Source organism: Zalophus californianus, chromosome 3 (genome assembly GCF_009762305.2).
Source record: "Zalophus californianus isolate mZalCal1 chromosome 3, mZalCal1.pri.v2, whole genome shotgun sequence".
Lineage (NCBI taxonomy): Eukaryota > Metazoa > Chordata > Mammalia > Carnivora > Otariidae > Zalophus > Zalophus californianus.
Window position 1 is genome coordinate 107,231,782 of NC_045597.1, and position 19,932 is coordinate 107,251,713.

Here is a 19,932-nt window from a genome sequence, read left to right on the forward strand (position 1 = left end):
ACAATAACAAAAAAAGAACTTAGTTACTAACCTGAAAAATTGGAAATGATATCTGTCTCTTAGAAATGCAAAATTTTAATTGAAATACCAATGATGGAGGCATAAATTCATCTTTCTCATCTCAGATTCCACCCAGGAAACACATTTTTGGTGAATGCTTAAAACCTGTTTAACATTTCATGATCCCACCCTCAGCACAAAAATCCAACCCAAATCCAGACATCACAGTTGTTTGTTTCTAGAAATCCCACAGCACTGAACTTGATCTTTACTCCAAGCTGATGCTATCAAGAGCCCCCTAACAGAAATCTCCAGGAAAGAATGGAAGCATGGTCACTTCTCTTCTCTACCTGGGTGGCACTGGTACATCTCTGAGGTCAGGTCCATGAGATTAATTCGATTAGCTAGTGATGATGGCTAAAATCATAATAGTAAATCTTATAATAGATTCAAAATATACTGAAGAATTGCATCTTTTTAACAAGGCTATAAAATATAAATATTGATCCTCAAAAAAATTAGATGCCAGCAACACAATCAGAACAAAATAAAACAGATACTGACTTAAACTTATATGGTAAAATTTGAATATGACAGAAAAATTAAGACTTCATGATAAAATTAAGATCAGCAATTTGTGACTTGGGAAAATTGATCTTGTTAAAATTAATGGCTACACTTGAAAATGCTTATGTCACAATCTATAGTCTATACAATTGGAATCTGAAAAAACTAAAGAATGAAATTTCCACTACATAATTTACATGCAAACTAATAGATCCCAATAAAATTAATTAATTAAAGTTAAAATAACAGCGAAAAATAATTGTGAACATTTATGAGCACTTGATAGAAAATTAATCAAGGAATTTTTTTTAAATTTTTACATTTGTCAGATTTTTTATTGAATTGTTGGTACACATAAATATGTAGCCAAAATATTTAAGAAGTTAAATGTCAATGTGAAATGTGGAGGGAAAAAAAAAAACACAAAAACTGATACTCTATAGAAGCTGTAGAATATAATGGTTAAAAGCTCAAACTCTGATGTAAAATAATTCTGATTCTAAATCTTTGCTCTACCAAATGTGTGACCTTAAGCAATTATTTAACTGTTCTAATCCTCATTTTTTTCAATCCTGTTTTTTTCTTTTGTTTTTAATTTTATTTTATTATGTTATGTTAGTCACCATACCATCATTAGTTTTTGATGTGGTGATCCATGATTAATTGTTTTTGTATAACACCCAGTGCTCCATGCAGTACGTGCCCTCCTTAATACCCATCACCAGGCTAACCCATCCCCACCCCCCTCCCCTCTAAAACCCTCAGTTTGTTTCTGAGTCCATAGTCTCTCATGGTTCATCTCTCCCTCCGATTTCCCCCCCTTCATTTTTCCCTTCCTTCTCCTAATGTCCTCCATGCTATTCCTATGTTCCACAAAGAAGTGAAACCATATGATAATTGACTTTCTCTGCTTGATTTATTTCACTTAGCATAATCTCCTCCAGTCCCATTCATGTTGATGTAAAAGTTGGGTATTCATCCTCAGTTTTTTTCATCTGCAATATGGCAATGATATATTATTGCCCATCTCACATTGTTGTTGTAAATATTAAATGGCATACTAGAGATAAAATGCAGTGTTGCATTGGTTACATAATGAGCTTGCTACTTGGTTAAATGGACTGTTACCATTAGACGTAAAGTTTATTAACTGCCTGTCTTTCCACGTTAAATTTTTTAATATAATCAATCTTTCTTTTTTCTACCCTCTCTAACAAAGGCCTCTTTCTTTCTATATTAACCCTCTCCCAATATTCTTGATTCAAAACTTTCCTACTTTTTTAATGATATTACTCAATCATTTGCCTTAATTCCTGAAACTAGAGAAATGTTGCTCTTATTTTTTTCTACTCACATTATAGTTTCTGTAATACATATTTTATGCTATTTATATCATTTTCAGAGTTTGAATAGATTCAGTCTGTCATCAGGGTCTGCAATATAATAATACCTACTTACTTTATATGATGTTCAAAACTCAATTTTCATAATTCCATCTACCCAAATAGACCAAGAGAGAAAATAAGTTTTCCTGTATGCCAGCTCTTTAGATTTTGAAGTTAGTTTTCATGCATTACTTGTTTCTTTTTCCCAGGATAAATCTTGCTAGTTCTCATAGGACAAGCTTTTGAGACTAACCCAATAATCCTACTTTGAAAGTACTTGGGTCTGCGAATATCCTTTAAGAATATGATGAGTGAATTTGAACCCCATAGGTTTTGAGCACTGAGTATAGAGATTATATTTTGCATTAACAAAGTGCTCCTGTTGGTGCATCATGTAATAATACTTTTAATTTAGTAGATGGAGAAACTGAAGGTCAGGGAGGTAAATAACTTCTAAGATTACATAAATGGCAAAATCTAGATTCAAAGTCAGATCTCTCTCATGCCAAAGCCCATGTACTTTCTTATATCCAACCACCTCCTCTATTCCTGGTCCCACTCAACAATAAATACTATTCACATTTAGTGTTAATATTTTTTAATATTAATAAAACATAAACTTCATTACTTTTAATGCTGAAGCACAAAGTAACTATATTTTATAATTTACGTTGCTTAATTCTTTATGTTGTTTATTGTTTGAAACAAAATTAAACGTTTCAGCACCATTCCTGGATATATATATACACATAAATGCAAGTGTGCATGAGCACACATATGAATGTATATAAATATGTGCACGTATCGACGTATGTGAAAGACGTGCATGTATGTATAGATGCATGTGAAAAACATGTGCATAGGTATGTGTGTGTGTTTGTTTTTGAAGTATACAGCCGTACCTATACATATGTACATATGTTTATGTATATATGCATGTTTCTATATATACACCATAAATACATATACATTGAAACATTATTTTCTTGGTGTTTTGATATTTTCTATACAAATGGAGTTATTCCAGTTATCTGCTTTGGATAAATGAAATCTGATATTTTGAATACTAATGGGAAAATGTGTTATAATTAAGTGAAATAATTTTTTAGTTTTTCTTTGCATTTAAATGGAGTGAAAATTCTGAAATTTTAAGTCAAAACATGTTATATTCATTAACAGCTTGCAAAGTTATTTTTAAAATTCGGCCTGCAAATGTTTTCTTTAAAAAAGTATCTAAAATCCAAATGTCTTCATATGTTAAATATTTTAGAGAAATATATTTTTAAGGCTATCTTCATATAAATTTATATGACCAGTGGACATATTTTTCTGAGGGAATACTGAATAATATTTCAAAATAATATGAAGTAATACCACTTCTCAACGTCAAAATAGAGCAAAAGATATATATTTAAAAGCAAATTATCTAAAAGAAATTCCAGCTATTCTCTCATACATATTAAATATCTAAATACTCAGTGAATTTTTAGACTCTTAAAAATCTGTATTTAAAGAAATAATTCTGAAGAAAAAGCTGTAATGACATTTATTAATTTTCTAGTATTATTTTTTCTCCTATTTTCTAATGATTTGAAAATGAAAAAATGGGCCTATTAAGATAAATATTACTTTGATTACAGATTTCAATAAAATAAAATAAAATAAATTAAAATAAAATAAAATAGAAGATGAGAGGGATTTAGTTCCTTCTCCATTTCCAATTACCATTTACCAACTAGTAGAACATTAGTAATAGACCTTAGTTTCAATAGAAGAAAAGCTAGCTAGACACAAACAAATCTTTTAACAATAAAAAAAAGAATGTTTTAAGATATAACATTTACTTACCAGTGGCAAACTACATAGAACTAAAACTATATTTTGAGAGTCTGTAATTTTAGAGACCTTCATGGACCATTCCATCTACAGGTTTATTGAATTCTTAAAGAGTTAATATTGCTAAACTCACAAAACACATATACAAACATTCACACTTTCCAGGAGTCTTAAAATAGCTGCTTTTACTGTTCATATTTTATATTGTCAGTGAGCTATAGTATTGCACTTCAAATTCTCCTCTTTCTCTATACTTTTTTTAAACATATGTGTTAGAACCTCCCATTTATTCATTTATTCAACAAATATTTATTGAGTGTCTAGTATACATGATGAGCTGGCATGTAATTTACCATCCAAACAAAGTCACTTGTGAGAGTGTAATAGGTGTTGATAACAATTAAGAGGTGTTGGTAACAAGCATGTCAGGTCAGCAGGCACAAAATAGAACAGTCCTGGGCAACAAGAGAGTTTAGGCATTTGGTCTATATGTATGCAGGGCCAAATCAGTGGTGGCCCCTGCTCTCATCAACCACACAGTCTAGGGAACAAGTTAGACCCAAATAAGAAAATCAGTTTTTAAAAAAATTTATACATTGTGCCAAGTATCAAGAAAATACAGTGCTGAGTTGTGGAATAGGGTGAAGAATGTGAGAAGTTGGGGTGATCAGATCATTCTCTGGAAGTAATGTTTAAACTGAGAAATGAAGGATAAGAAAAATATTGACACAGGTAAGCACAGAGGGTGGGGTAGGATTTAGGGGTAACATACTGGAAAAGAACCTTCCAGGCAGAGGAAATCATACATGAGAAATCTGAGGTAAAACCGCTTGAAGAACTGAGAGTCTAGTTAGCTTTAAGTCTCAAGAATCACACAGGAATAATCTGAAATGCCAGGAAACAGATTTTGCAAGGTCTTAAAAGATGGAGCAAGGAGTATGAATTTTTATTTAATTGCAACCTAGTGCCTTTAAGCAGAGAAGTGATATAACCTCATTCTTAAAGCATATCAAGAACACAATTTAGAGTCAGAGTTAGAGACAGAAGTTGGAGACTGTCTATAGTTGCAACCAGAATAACAGTTTTGATGATTAGCTAGCCAAGGATACTGGTGATGGGGATGGGGAGAAAGTGCCTGACCCAAGATATATATTAGAGGTAAAACTGATCAGATTATATCTCTAGAACATTGATCTTTCAACACACTTTCTGAACTCTGGCCAATATTTTAAACTGCTCAGTCAGTTAAGCATCTGCCATAGGCTCAGGTCATGATCCTAGGATCCTGGGATCCAGTCCCGCATCAGTCTCCCTGCTCAGTGGGGACTCAGCTTCTCCCTCTGAATCTCCCCCCACTCTGGTGTGCACATGCGTTCTCTCTCCCAAAATTAAATAAATAAAATCTTAACAAATAAATAAATAGACCAGTAATCTCATATGTAAACTTTAAAAATAAATAATAATTTATCGAGCTCAACACCCAAAAAACAAAAAAGCCAGTCAAGAAATGGGCAGAAGACATGAACAGACATTTCTCCAAGGAAGATATACAAATGGCCAACAGAAACATAAAAAATGCTCAATGTCACTCGGCATCAGGGAAATACAAATCAAAACCACAATGAGATATCACCTCACACCAGTCAGAATGGCTAAAATTAACAAGTCAAGAAACAACAGATGCTGGTGGGGATGAGGAGAAAGGAAAACCCTCCTACACTGTTGATGGGAATGCAAGCTGGTGCAGCCACTCTGGGAAACAGCATAGAGGTTCCTCAAAAAGTTAAAAATAGAGCTACCCTGGGACACCTGAGTGGTGCAGTCAGTCAAGCGTCTGCCTTCAGCTCAGGTCATGATCCCAGGGTCCTGGGATCAGGTCCTGCATTGGGCTCCCTGCTCAGCGGGGAACCTGCTTCTTCCTCTGCCTGCTTTTCCCTATGCTTGTGCTCTCTCTCTCTCTCTGACTAATAAATAAATAAATTAATTAATTAATTAAAAATATAGAGCTACCCGATGACCCAGCAACTGCACTCCTGGGTATTTATACAAAGTATACAAACATAGCGATTTGAAGGAGAACATGCACCCCAATGTTTTCAGCAGCAATGTCCACAAGCACCAAACTATGGAAAAAGCCCACATGTCCATCGTCAGATGAATGGATAAAGAAGATGTGGTATATATATATATATGGAATATATAATATTCCATTATGTGGAATATTAGTCAGCCATCAAAAAGAATGAAATCTTACTAGTTGCAGTGACATGGAAGGAACTAGAGTGTATTATGCTAAGCGAAATAAGTCAGCCAGAGAAAGACAAACATCATATGATTTCACTAATATGTGGAATTTAAAAAACAAAACAGGTGAACATAGGGGAAGGGAAGGAAAAATAAGATGAAAACAGAGAAGGAAACAAACCATAAGAGATTCTTAACTATAGGAAACAAACTGAGGGTTGCTGGAGGGGAGGTGGGTGGGGGGATGGGGTAACTGGGTGATGGACTTTAAGGAGGGCACTTGATGGAATGAGCACTGGGTGTTACATGAAACTGATGAATCACTAAATTAACTCTGAGACTAATAATACACTCTATGTTAATTAAATTGAAATTTTTTTTTAAAGACAAGAGGGCACTGCAAGAGAGGTTGCTTCCTTGATTTCTGTTGTTGTTATGTTACATATTAATGCCATAATACTTGGCTTAAACCAAGTAGTTTGAATGCTTGCTATGCTACTGTCAGAATCACATTGAATCCTCTTCTCCTGATCCTCTGGGTCTGCTGAATCATAAGAATTAGGGCTCACCAAAAAAGAAAATAACAAAAGCCACATGTGCTTAGCTGGCATCAGCATTACATTTTTATTAATTCCCTTAAGTAAACGGATTATCATCTGGCTGGTTAAGACCTTGGTAACAAAAGTGGGAGTATATTTGTGTTAATGTCATTATACTACATCTTAGTAGTAGAAAAATAAAGAAACCTCAGGACACATCATTCAATTTATTCTATAGACTTTCATGAAGTTTATGTAAGTGAAGCCCATTTTGTTTTGCATTTATAAATAAAACTACTTTCTATTTCTATTTCTCTCTTTTGAGAAATATGTACTTTTAAATTCTTGTTCTGTTCTCATAAAGACATATATATTATACTAAAAAAAATAAACTTTATAGGAGAAACCATTTTCCTGGCGGCAAATATTAATTCTCAACATGCTACTCTATTGGCAAACAAAGTCTTTTTTGTTTTTAATTTCTGGATACTACTTTGCATTTTCTAATATAAACGGCAGAGATTTATCAGAAACTTCAGAAGAGATGAAGGCAATTCATCTGGCACTAAGAGAGAAAGAGGTTAGGTAAATCATTTTAAAGACTGGCTTGTTAGCATTACAATTTAGAGGCAATAAAACTAGAGCATTTCATTAAAAGAATATACTCCTTAGGTCTAAACAGGACTAGTGAACCAGGGAAAGGGATTGTACCATTTGACTGAAGGACATAAAAGGCTGGGGAACTTGATTTAAATGGTTCCTGAGGTAAGTCCCTGATGCAGCATCCTCCACTAAAATGACCTGGAAAGAATTCAGAAGAAATACAAGGTGAAAATTCACATCACCACTAAATTCTGGTAATGTTGGAAAAATTGCCCCAACATTAAGGAGAGATAGCCTATAATTACGAGGCCAATGGGCCTGGATTAAGAAACACAACTAATAACAGGGATATTTAGCCAGGGAAAATAAAGTAAATATATTAAAATAGAAGTTAATATGTATTGTTTTCACCACCTTATTGTCTATACCCTACCTCAGAAATAGTAAATCCAAATGAAGAGTAAACCAAGTAATCATATATTACTGTATGAGTGTTACTTCTGTTCTTTTTATTTTTTTTAAAGATTTTATTTATTTATTTGAGAGAGAGAGAATGAGAGAGAGAGAGAAAGCACATGAGGTGGGAGAGGGTCAGAGGGAGAAGCAGACTCCCTGCCCAGCAGGGAGCCCGATGCGGTACTCGATCCAGGGACTCCAGGATCATGACCTGAGCTGAAGGCAGTCGCTTAACCAACTGAGCCACCCAGGCGCCCTGAGTGTTACTTCTTAAAGAATACTTTAACCCCATTTCCCTAATTATAGTCTGTAATATTTATTTTTCTTCAACCATTCCAGGAAGGAACTGAACAACCTGGCAGTTCATTTAGGAAATAAAAACTGGAAGAAGTCATTTTACCTTTGGAGACGCAGTTCCCCAAATGGCTAATGTGGTAGAGGGAAGAGATGAAAGAAGGGGATTGTAGTTTTTCATATATTCCACAAAGCTAAGATGTCATAGAAGCAACTATTTTGATTAGAAGAAAATACCACATGGTCTAGAACACGTAGATGAAAGACTCATAGACACGGAGAATCAGGTTAAGGGACATGTGTATCACTCTGCTTTTGAGCTGAAGGTTTAAGAAAGTCATGAGTAGAATCAAAGGCAAAATGTACATGATGATTATTATCTAACAACAAGTTTGCCTTCTAAGGTAGAAAAAAATTGAAAGGGGTGCCTGACTGGTTCAGACAGTAGAGCATGAGACTCTTGATCTCAGGATCATGAGTTCAAGCCCCACACTTGGTGTAGAGCTTATTAAAAAAAAAAAGACATAGGGGCATGAGGGTGGCTCAGTCAGATAAGCGTTTGACTCTCAATCTCAGTTCAGGTTTTGATCTGTCGTGAGTTCAAGCCCTGTTTTGGGCTCCATGGTGGGAGTGGCGTCTACTTAAAAAAAAAAAAAAAAGAATATATAGAAAAACAATTGAAAAATAGAAAACATAATTCTAATGTATAGTATCTTCAGAAAAAGGGAAAATGAATTTCATCCAAAGACTTAGGAAATAATATGCTTCTGAATATGGGTAGTAACAGAAGAAAATATTAGAAATGACCTGATATCTAAAGTTTATAGAATGCAAAATCAATTTAAAAAGATATTATGAAGGAGTAGCAGAAAGTCAAAAGAAAAGAAAATGCTAATAAAAAGCAAGGAACTGAGATAAAAAGGAAATATTCGAGATAAGGAAAGACTATAGGAAATCCAGGAAGGCAAAGACAAAATTAAAATGTACAAGTGGCACAGTAAAGAACACAATTGCCATTTTCAAGCATTGAATTACTGATGAGAAGGATTTGAGACACTGTCCCAGATAAATCTGTAGAGACAAATATAAGTAAACATTCAAAAGGTATGGAGGAGACTTAGATGCTACTGAACTATAAAATGACTAAAAAACCTGGAACAAAAGCAGTAATCAAAGATAAAATTTTTGACTACGTAACAAATGAAAACATTGCACATGAAGAAAAAACATAGGGAAAAATTAATGATTAAGATCCATTTAGACTTATTCTGGACAATTTTCACATTCATGACCATATTCACATGAACTTCAAGACAGGAATATAAAATTATATACAACGTGGTTTACAATAAGGAATATATTTGGTTTTTGCCCATAGTTCCTGGCACAAAGCTCCTAAAATTCTGAGATTTTCCTAAGTGGTAGTCTTTAAATATTCATAAGAAGCTCCTTTTGAGCACACCTGAGTTCATGGTAATGAGGTGACAAGGTGGGACCTCTGGATAGTCTTAGGATGGGGCAGGTTACCAAACTAGTGATTAGAAACTTGGAACTTTTAGCCCCACCCACGAAATCTGTGAAGAGGAAAAGGATCTGGGGGACCTGCAGATTAAGCTCTGTACAAACTCCCGAACAAAAGTATTTAATGGGTTTGTGGGTTGGTAAATGCACACCCATGCTGGGAGCATGGTATACTCCAGTTTCATGAGAACAGAAGCTACTGCCTTTGGGGCACTTCTAGACCTCACCCTATGTACTTCTTCATCTGGTTGTTCATCGGCACCCTTTATAATATCCATTATAATAAACTGGTGAATGTAAGTAAACATTTCTTAGTTTTCTGAGCCACTCAAACAAATTAATCAAACCAGAGGAAAGGGTCATGGGAACCTCTGGTTTACAGCCAGTCTGTCAGAAGCACAAATGGGACTACAACTGGTGTCTGAAGTGGGGGCAGTCTTGTGAGACTAAACCCTTAATGTGTGGGATCTGATGCTATCTTCAGGTAGATAGGGTCAGAATTATATTAAATTCATTGTATACTCAATGTCTTCTGAAAATAGGAGAACAGCTTGGTGGTGTTGGAAAAAAAAAAAAAACACGTCAAACAAAGGAACAAAATTCACACTGAGTTCACACACCTCTATTGCAAAAAAAATTAGAAGAAAATGGAGTGTTATAAACAGAGTTCGGGGAGAAAAATATTAGAAAACAAAAAATTTAGAATCAGGCAGTTTTCCTTTCACGTACAAAAGAAACAACAATATTATCACAAACGTAGGAATAGAAATAAACTGTTCAAGTACGGTTTTTAAAATAGTTTGTTGGGGGCGCCTGGGTGGCTCAGTTGGTTAAGCAACTGCCTTCGGCGCAGGTCATGATCCTGGAGTCCCGGGATCGAGTCCCACATCAGGCTCCCTGCTTGGCAGGGAGTCTGCCTCTCCCTCTCACCCTCCTCCCTCTCGTGCTCTCTCTCTCTCATTCTCTCTCTCTCAAACAAATAAATAAAATCTTTAAAAATAAATAAATAAAAAATAAAAAAATAAAATAGTTTGTTTAAGACTCATGATAGTCCATCTAAAAAATAAATCCATCTGAGTTACTACACAATGAAAGAAAACAGATATAACCTATTTTATGATATTATTGAAACTAGTTAAACATGTTCAAAAAATTATTGAAGATGGTGTTACAAAGCTTGATACAAGTTTCAAAAACTATTCTTGAAATCAAGATTTTTTAAAAAGATTTTATTTATTTGCAAGAGAGAGTGTGCGCAAGAGAGAACACAAGCTGGGGGGCGGCGAGGGAGGGGCAGAGGGAGAGGGAGAAGCAGACAGATATCCCACTGAGCAGGGAATCTGACATGGGGCTCAATCCCAGGACCCTAGATCATGACCTGAGCCAAGGGCAGACACTTAACTAACTGAGCCACCCAGGCACCCCAAAATCAAGATTTTAAAAATGAATAACAAAGCTCTCGATTTAAATTCATAAATGATATAAACAAAGTCTAAAGCTTTGAGGTTATTGAATAAAGTTGGAAAAACTGTTGCCCTACTTATTTTGTTAGTATGTCCCTGAAATCTAGTGGTTGCTCCATTAGTCATCCACTCTAAGGAAAGACCTTTATTTATACTTGTGAAAATTGGAAATATCTGAAATGCCCAATTATTATAGGATATTTAGAGAAATTATGATATACTCATTTGATAAAGTACCACAGAAATCATGACATATAAATTTATATATTTATGTAGCCATAAAAATCAGTATATTTAATGACTTGTGTGTCATTTCCCACTATGAAATAGTGGGAAAAGTATTATGATACAAAATGCCTATCCAATTTGATTAAACATCTTACACATATGTGTATGTATGTATGTATAGATGTACACATCATGCATATTAAGTGCCATTCAAAATAATTGATTCTAAAATTTTGCTTATAGGGTAATACTTTGGGTGGCATTAACTCCCATTATAAATCATGGATACTTTGCTATTTTTATTAATGGAACCCTCTGTTATAATTTTGAATTTTAATGATTTCCTATTACACCTACATATAATAGATAACAAATGACAATCTTGCCATTATACTATCAAAATTAAGCATTTCATTAATATCTGAGAATTTGTGCTGCAATATCAGCATTCAATATTTGTGTATTTTTGAGGTAACTGTACATACAAGCATGAACTGGGTAGCGATTTTCACAATAGATGTCAGAGTCAATATTTAACAAAACAAAAATGAGTTTTTATATAGAGTTGGCATTTTATGCATAAGCATAAATGGCTACTTATGTGCATGTCTCATGTTAGTAGAAACTTGGAAAGACAGAGCTGGTAGTACATGTTAGTTGTGTATGAACAAGTAGAAAAAAAATCTGAGGGCGCCTGGGTGGCTCCGTCGTTAAGTGTCTGCCTTCTGCTCAGGTCATGATCGATCCCAGGTTCCTGGGATCAAGTCCCACATCGGGCTCCCTGCTCTGTGGGAAGCCTGCTTGTCCCTCTCCCACTCCCCCTGCTTGTGTTCTTGCTCTCGCTATGTCTCTCTCTGTCAGATAAATAAATAAAATCTTTAAAAAAAAGAAAAGAAAAAAATCTGAAGTTTTCCAGTTAAATATGAAAGATAAAATACAGCATTTATCATCACACCCTTCTAAAACTCCACATAAAACTTTTCTTCAATGAACTTGTATTACTATCCTTTTGAATCCATATTACTATTATAAGCTGATTAAAAAGGTTGAGAAAAAAAACTGAAGAAACTCAGCAATTGTGATTTAAATAGCTTATTATTATGAATAAATTATGAAAGTAAAGAAGATAAATAATTTCTTTTAAAAAATATTTTATTTATTTATTTGAGAGTGAGAGTGGATGAGAGCACAAGTAGGGGGAGCAGCAGAGAGAGAGGGAGAAGCAGACTCCCCACTGAGCAGGGAACCCCACGTAGGTGGAGAGGGGTGCTTGATCCCAAGATCTCAGGATCAAGGCCTAAGCCACAGGCAGATGCTTAACCCACTGAGCCATCCAGGCACCCCACAAATAAATAATTTCTGAAAATAAATATCTTAATATTTAACATATTTTATGAGAATTAATAAGCATGTAAAAGAATATAGGCTTTGCTCTTTAGCAGATATTTTAAAGACTCTTAAAACTTAAACTTTGAAGAGTGATTTGACATCTTGTTAAAAAAGAAACTGTGCCATTATATTTTTCTGTATACTTTTTTAAAATGCTGAATATTAGTCTCACTTCATCAGTGCGAGGCATTTTCCTCTAAGGGAGAACAGATGGTTTTTATTACTAATTCAGAAGATTTTTTTTCTCCCAACAACATAGACTGAAGTTATAAATGGGATTTCCCAGACTTACTCCATTTTGGGCCATTTGTTTAAGAGAAATTATGCTTACTCATAAGAGACAAGAACGAGCGCTAAGCAAAACTGAGTTTGACATCTGAAATGTATTGCAAAGGGTCTCTTACTATCATAAAGAAACATCTGCTTTCTGTTGTTCACACAACTTGTTACGAGATTGTCATTTGAAATACTACTGCGTGGGCATTGCATTTTCCCACACATCAATAAGTATAATCATTACTGTCAAATGATAGCATTAATTAATTCTACCCAGGGTTTCCTAAATGGGCAGAGTTGTCCCAGGATGACACAAGAGAAACTTTTATGGGTTCTTAAATTCAATTGGATTATATACATAAGGTATCTCATATCTCTCTATATTTTCAGCCCCTCTTGAATTATGCTCAAAATGCAGTAGATGTTCAGTAAACGACTGACCTTATATTTAAGGAAATAATTAAGAATTTCTTAATTCGATCAGTGAAATAAGGTTTAGGTTATTCTCATGCTTTAAAAATATAGTGGTTTCCAAATTCTATATTCATTAACCTTGATGGTAACCACCTATTATATTTTCTATATTTCTAGTAAATGAATTTTGAATTAATTCAATAATTTCAATAAATTTCTAAACATTTCAATAATTTTTCTTATCATTGTCAGGGATACAAAATCTCAAAACACTTCTATAACTCAAGCCAAATTTTTTAAATGTTCATAGCAAATCTATGTCTTTTGTACAATTAAACTAATTCACTAATTTGCCTGCACTTCAAACCTGGTCAGCTCACTCATTTGATCCTTATATAACTACTGAGCATTTTGATGGGATCTTTCCATTCCTGGCATTGTATTTACTTTCTATACACTGTCTGTAAAAAAAAAAAAAAAAAAAAAAAAAAAAAAAAAAAATTACTTTTCTAACATTGGAGAATGGTTTCTACCATTTAGTCTTTTTTTTAGATTGTTATTTTTATTTACTTGAGAGAGAGAGAGAGAGCAGAGTGACAAGAGAGAGAGCAACGAGCAGTGGGGCGGGGGGTGGGGGGGAAGAAGAAGACTCTCCACTGAGCAGGGAGCTCAGGGCTTGATCCTAGGACCCTGGGATCAGGACCTGAGACGAAGGCAGACGCTTAACCAACTGAGCCACCCAGGGGCCCCTACCATTTAGTGTTTGACATAGTTTACAACTCTAAACTTAACCTAAGTAGAAAAAAAAATGCTTATTGCCCTTTTCTTAATTTACTAGTCATTCAAATATTTCATCAGTTTGGTTCAATTTTGTATTTATGAAGTCTTTTTTTCTTTTTAAATTCACTGTGATGAATGCAAAAAGATAAAGCCCTCAAACTTAGGGAATTCAGACTCAGAGCTAGAGACAGCAATATCAAAAAATAACAAAGACTGTACATTCTTCAAATACATATTGGTGTATGAATATGTCACATTTTAATTTTTCCTGTAGAAATTTTTAGGTAAACAAAAAGTAAGGAGAGTTGTCTGATGAACCCCTAAGGACTCATATATTCCGTTTGAACTAGTATCAACATATGGCCAATTTTGCTTCATTTATAAAATTTCCCATTTCCCTACCTTCAATGCACCACTGGATTATTTGGAATCAAATCCAAGATATCAGAATCATTTCATCAGTAAATATTTCAATTTGTACCTTGAAAAAGTAAATATTCTTTTGTTTTTAATAAATACATTAATACTAAAATATCATAATTAAAATAGCAAGACTCTAAACCTCTATTATCCAAGTAGCTTCCTTACTTTAGAAAGAAAGACACACAGAGAGAGAAACCTCCATATTCTGACTCCTGCTTTTCTGTCTGTTCTGACCTTTGATAGTGAAGAAATGTCTTTCAAGACTTTATGACTGCTTACAGTTTTTTCTTGTGAGTGGCAATTCATGATCACATTTCTACTCCAATACACCAAATAAATCATTCTTTCCTTCGGGAATGACTATATTGTTTCATTTTCCATGAATTTGTTTAAGAGTGTGATTCCTTTCTAGACCAGTCATTCATAAGGGGAGGGGAAGAAGCTCCTAGAGGGCAGGGACTAGATATTTTCTATTTATATTCTATAAGAGACCAGGTAAGTACCTGACATATAAAAAGCATTCGATATATCTTAACTAAGAGAATGGGCAAGATATAAATTTCCTTTTTTACTAGTTTAATTCTCAAAGGGACAAGTTTAACTGGTTTTATATTTCATTTGGTATATGGGAACTCAATAAATGTCATATAATAATTCTGGGAAGGTGAGTCATCTATGTCAGACCGAGTCATCTATGTCAGACCACAAATAGAGAATTATGCATGCTTTTTGTTTCTCCCACTCCTCAGTGATTTTAGAATTGTTCTTGTCTCTGTCACAAAAAGCCCAGACCTACTGTAAAAAATGGAAATCTGCCAACAGATTCTGTAATGTGAAAACACCTTGGCAGATTTTGTGACAAAATATAAATGTGATATAGAAATTTCACATTTTTTATTTTATTTTAAAGAGATGTACTAATTCTAACAAAATTGTGATTGCACATTATTTTGGTACTATTTCAGGATGCTGCCTTTAAAATTTGCAGAGTGAGTAGAAAAATTACAATGGATATTCTTGTTAATAAGACGGATTATGCTAGGAAAATACTAAAGGAAGATGAAAGTACTTTTTTGGCAAGGGCACTGCAAATTTTTCTTTTAAAAATTATTTCTATCATCACATTATTCAAATATGTTCTTAAACAAGAAAATTCTCTCGCTACTCTTTCCCCTTTCCTCTTTCCAATTCTTGCTGTTAGAAGCTACTGCTTTTAGCCAGTTTTGTAATTTTCTAGACTTTTGATTTTTCTGATTATATTAATTGTGTGCATACATATGTGTGTGTATGTATGTGTGCAATCTCCTTGGATTATTCGTCTGATTCATAAAAAGAAAAGCTTATTGGTTTCACTTAGGGATTTTCAGTAATTTTAAATAATTATAGTAAGAAAATTTTATAAGAAGTAAAGAGAAGAATTTCAGAGAGTTTTTGTTTCATTTTATTTTCATATGTATAAAGTTAAAAAACAACACTGGGGCATAGAGGAAATGGGGAGATGTTGGTCAAAACAATGAACTTCCACTTATAAATTAATAAGTGATTATAGTCAATAATACTGTATTAAATACTTGAAAGTTGTTAAGAGAGTAGATCTTAAACGTTCTCATAATAGAAAAAAATGGTTATTATGTGATAGAATGGAGGTCTGAGATGAGCTTATGGTGGTAATTGGATTATAATATATAAGTGTATCAAATAAGCATTTGTATACCTTAAATTTACACAATGTTATATGTCAATTACATCTCAGTAAAGTTGGAAAAAAATCAGACTAAAAAAAATGTTAGCAGAAAAATCAAAAAGCATGTACCTTTGAAAAAAATAGCAAACTAAATGCCCTTCTGACAGCTAAATTAGGATCAGTTAGAAACAAAAATTGACAAAGTATATTCAGAAACAATAGTATCAGTTTAATTAATATATCACAAAATGGTTAGTTTAAATTAAAACTGGGCATACTTTGGGCCCCTGGGTGGCTCAGTTGGTTAAGCGACTGCCTTCCGCTCGGGTCCTGATACTAGAGTCACAGGATTGAGTCCCGCATTGGGCTCCCTGCTCAGCGGGGTGTCGGCTTCTCCCTCTGACCCTCTTTCCTCTCATGCTCTCTGTCTCTCATTCTCTCTCAAATAAATAAATAAAATCTTTAAAAAATAAAAATGAAAAAAATAAAACTGGGCATATTTTCTTTCTCTCCTCTCATATTTTAAGTTAAAATATTTTATAGAGTTTGATACATGACAAGTTATTTTATTCTGTGAAATGTAGTAAGGCTGATAGGTATCCATGCTAACATGATATATACATACAGTATTTTCATAGAAAACACAGGTACCACCCTTTTGGTAAGAAATATTATGTATCTTGAAAAATATAAGCATATAGAATATTTTACTTAATTTTTATTTTAACTTCACAATAATAAATTATCCCATATATATTGATATGTGATATTCCATGTAATAGGGGAGTGGACAGCTTCGTAGTGAAAAGGTTTAGAATAAGCTTCCCCAAAATATGTCACTTTAATAATGTGGATTATTTTGAGCTGAAGGCAATCAGACCCAGCAAACTCAAGAAAATAAAATGTACGCCTCCCTTAACTACTTAGAAGAATTTAGATATGAAGGCCCAGAAAGAGAGCTATTACTAGAGATGACTTTTACTGAAAGACCTATCTATATAGCTGGGTAAACATCTAATTACCAAACACCTGCTCTTTTTTTTCCATCCTTTAAATTTCATCTTTGAAGCCCAAGGCCCCTATCCCATTCGTTAGCACAGGATAGCCCATAATTGCCCTTGAGTCTCAATGCCCTTGTAGCATTCTCCTACATACATAATTAAAGTATTTTTTCTCCTGTTAATCTGCCTCATGTCATTTTTATTGTTAGACCAGCCACAGAACCTAAAAGGGTAGGAGGAAAGTTTTTTCCACCCTGATGGTGGAAAACATGATTTTCCATAGATAGAAAAATCCTTATAATTGCCCTATTGAAAACACAGTGGGGAGTAAGTCAGAGGGGGAGACGAACCATGAGAGACGATGGACTCTGAAAAACAAACTGAGGGTTCTAGAGGGGAGGGGGGTGGGGGGATGGGTTAGCCTGGTGATGGGTATTAAAGAGGACACATTCTGCATGGAGCACTGGGTGTTATGCACAAACAGTGAATCATGGAACACTACATCAAAAACTAATGATGTAATATATGGTGATTAACATAACAATAAAAAATTAAAAAAAAGAAAACAGTGAGAGAGGCACAGAAATTCACTGATTTCCTCGTTATTTTATATCATAGGGACAGACTAAATCTTAGGAAAATTTCCTGCTACTTATTTAATTTTGTTTATTAATTAACTCAACAAATATTTACTGAGGACCACTCCATGCTGAATGTTGTGTTTTTTATGAAGGCCATATAATAATCTTGGTTTCATTGTTTAATGGAAATGATAGTCATGAAAATAAAAGCATTAATCTCTGAGGAGAAGGAAATAAGGTAATCATAATTGTCATAAAAATACTACAACATATTATTATTTCATATAATATTTTAGATAATACATCAAATCATTCTCCCACCCCAAAAATATGAGTAAATTATAGGACAATATTGAAAATAAGGAGGAAAATAAATTACACATATAAAATTAATTATACATAATTATAGTTAAATATATTTATATATTTAATATATAATAGCTATAAATATATGTAATGTCTGGCTCATGGTACAAAATTACAAAAATACATATATGAGGTAAGTAGTAAGCTTGGTATGAAATGACAGATATTAAGGGAGTATTTTAATTTTAGGTATATTGTGTATTATGTTAAAAACAAAAGTCATCTCTTATTGATATGTGTTGAAGTATTTAATTATAAGATAATATGTTATCTGGATTTTGTTTTAAAGTAATACACATGGTATTGTGTGTGTGTGTGTGTGTGTGTGTGTGTGTGTGTGTTGGGGGAAGGGGATTCTGAATAGATGAAGCAAAATTGGCCACATGTTGATGCTAGCTGAAATGGGTCGTTGGGCCCATTGGATTAATTAGACTTTTCACTTTTGTGTTTATTTGAAAGTTTCCATAATAAAAAGTTTAAAATGTAACATATACATTCATAAATTAATATGTATTTAAAATCATGTGACATTTAGTGTTTTAAATTTAAGCTCATAGTATTTTATTTTTTATTTTTTTAGAGTATGAACATGTGTCACAAAATTTATTCAACTCCTACAAGCTCATAGTATTTTATGTTTATTTTATTTTATTTTTTTAAAGATTTTATTTACTTATTTATTTAACAGAGAGACATAGCGAGAGAGGGAACACAAGCAGGGGGAGTGGGAGAGGGAGAAGCAAGCTTCCTGTGGAGCAGGGAGCCCGATGTGGGACTCGATCCCAGGACCCTGGGATCATGACCTGAACCAAAGGCAGATGCTTAATGACTGAGCCACCGAGGCACCCCCAAGCTCATAGTATTTTAAATGAAACATTTCTCATTGTAATTTCACAAGTTTGAGTTGGTTGACAATGAATAAAATAGTAATGATAAACTGGAATAAAAGGCTTAAAATAAAGGTTTAACTTCAGGATACTATGGAATAAAAAGTCTTTTCACACTGATAAAATAAAAATAAAATAACTCCCCAGTAAACATATGATGAAGTTTATCTATTTTTAAAATTTGTTATTTGTTTTTAAAAACTTCTAATGGAGGGGTGCCTGGATGGCTCAGTTGGTTAAGTGTCTGCCTTCGGCTCAGGTTATGATCCCAGGGTCCTGGGATACAGCCCTGCGTCAAGCTTCCTGCTCAGTGGGGAGTCTGCTTCTCCCTCTCCCTCTTCACTGTCCCCTGCTCATGCTCTCTCTCTGGCTCACTCTCTCTCTTAGATAAATAAACACAATTTAAAAAAATCTTTAAAAACTTCTAATGGAATTGAGAGCCTGGGTGACTTCATTAAGCGGCTGCCTTTGGCTCAGGTCATGATCCCAGCCAGGGACCTGGGATAGATTCCTGCAATGGCTCCCTGCTCAGCAGGGAGTCTGCTTCTTCCTCTGCCTCTGACCCTCCCCCCTGCTTGTGCACTTGTTCTCTCTCTCACTCGCTCTCTCTCAAATAAATAAAAATCTTTAAAATAAAAAACTTCTAATGGAATTCAGTATGTTAATAATTTAAAAAAATATAAATATGTTCTAATGCTTCTACATTCTACAAGAGAGTAAGATTTAAACAACCTTTAGAAATAAGCTAAGATTATAAAAATAAAGCTAACCATAAAATGATCATTTTTAATAGTATTAGTTTCATTTTCTAAATTTTCATAAATTAACACAGGAATGTTTAAAAACACAGAAATGCAGTTATCCTACATTTAAATTCATCTGATTGTTTTTCTTTTATATACTACTTAAAGACTGAAAATAACAGATTAAATCTCTGTGTATATCTATTGATATAAGATAGTCATTAAGATCAAATATGATTATTTCTTATTCAA

The 19,932-nt window shown here is 33.8% G+C and overlaps 1 protein-coding gene across 1 annotated transcript in view; it reads right to left on the bottom strand.

Moving 5' to 3' along the window:
• LRP1B (LDL receptor related protein 1B) overlaps window positions 1-19,932 on the bottom strand; it is a 1,883,216-nt gene that overhangs the window by 405,180 nt on the left and 1,458,104 nt on the right.